This window comes from Nannospalax galili, unplaced genomic scaffold (assembly GCF_000622305.1).
Source record: "Nannospalax galili isolate Female #2095 unplaced genomic scaffold, S.galili_v1.0 scaffold485, whole genome shotgun sequence".
NCBI classification, from domain to species: Eukaryota; Metazoa; Chordata; class Mammalia; order Rodentia; family Spalacidae; genus Nannospalax; species Nannospalax galili.
In genome coordinates, this window is record NW_008354534.1 from 1,022,022 (window position 1) to 1,023,570 (window position 1,549).

The 1,549-nt window shown below is 49.9% G+C and overlaps 1 pseudogene; it reads right to left on the bottom strand.

Annotated features, from left to right (window-relative positions):
- Positions 1-287: 287 nt before the first annotated feature.
- Positions 288-931, bottom strand: LOC103749043 (annotated as a pseudogene).
- Positions 932-1,549: the final 618 nt, after the last annotated feature.

Here is a 1,549-nt window from a genome sequence, read left to right on the forward strand (position 1 = left end):
GGTCTTTTTACCTGGATTTTTTTCTTTCAGAGTTGTTACTCTTTTAACAACATAATGAGTCCACCAAGTACCAAACATCCCCCCAGATGGAGATTAATTCACTCAAAATGTAACCTGGGACGTGCACCTAGAATTTTAAGGATGGGCAGCAGAAGAGTCACCCTAAGCCACTATTCTAACGGCCCTGGACCCCCATATGGGGTGGGATGGGAACGAGGAGGAATGATGTGCATTGTTCGACCTGACAACACTGTGGGATCCCCAGGACTGTGCAGGCACCGTGGCCTCTACTTCCCACATAGCTGCTCATACAGCTTGGGGACGCAGTCACCCCACTCAGCCTGGTAACACCAGCCACCCTGGCTCAGAGGTGGGACTTCTTGCAGAACTCAGCCACCTTGAACTTGCTGCCATGGGCTCTAGTTGGGTTACTGAGAAAGGGCTCATTACACCTCAGCGGCTTGTCCTTGTGATGGAGGCCGGTACCACTGGAGGGCCGGAGCCCACATAGTCTGAGAAGACAGTTCCGGTGCTGATGTCATTGCTCTTCATGTTGACTGCCAGAAAATGGTGCCACTCCCTGCTGGGAGCATCCGGGTCCATGAGGACCAAAGTGTACAGTTTCCAGGGATCAAGTTCCTCCCAAGAGATGCTGCTGGCTCTGTTCTTAACCTGGTGGGCATCAGCACTTTGCCCACCTCATCTACCTCCACCCTCCCTTAGGAGACCTGCAGTGGGTGCTGGGCAGCTTGTCTACCTCTTGTAGGCTCAGCAGCCCGGCCCATTTGCTGATGTCTGGTTGACAAAGGGTGGAGCAGTACTGGTCAGTTTTTGTTAACTTGACACAGACTAAAGACACTTGGGTAGGGGGAACCTCAAATGAGGAATTACATCCTTCAGATTGGCCTGTAGCAATGTCTGTGGGGAGCATTTTCTCAATTGCTAATTGATGTAGGTGGGCCCGGCTCACTGGATGGTGCCATCTCTGGGCAGGTGGGCCAGGAGCTGTATAAGAAGTGTAGCTGAACAAGTCAGAGGAAGCAAGCCAGTGACCAGTGTTCTTCCATGGTCTCTGCTTCGAGCTCCTGCCTTGAGTGTCTGCGTTTGCTTCCCCCAGTGATGGACTATAAAGTGTAAGATGCAATAAACCCTTTTTTTCCTCAACTTGAATTTAGTGTTCTATCACAGTAACAGAAAGCAAACTATGACACCAAGGTATCTTAGCCAAACTCAGGTAACTTATGTTTCTGTTACTGTCCTTCAATCTATGAGTGAGATGTACACACAGATTCTTTTTGATTTGCAGTCATACATTTACTTTTTTTTTTGTCTTTGAGAAAGGGTCTCCCTGTAGCCCCAGCTGTCCTGGAACTCACTATGTAGACCAGGCGTGGACTCGAACTCACAGAGATCTGCCTGCCTCTGCCTCCTGAGTGCTGGGACGAAAGGCATGCGCTACCACGCCTGGCTATTCATACATTTTCTTATCTCTTCAGATAGAGTCTTGCTGAGAAACCCGGCTAGCTTTGAACTCGTGGCCCTCCTACCT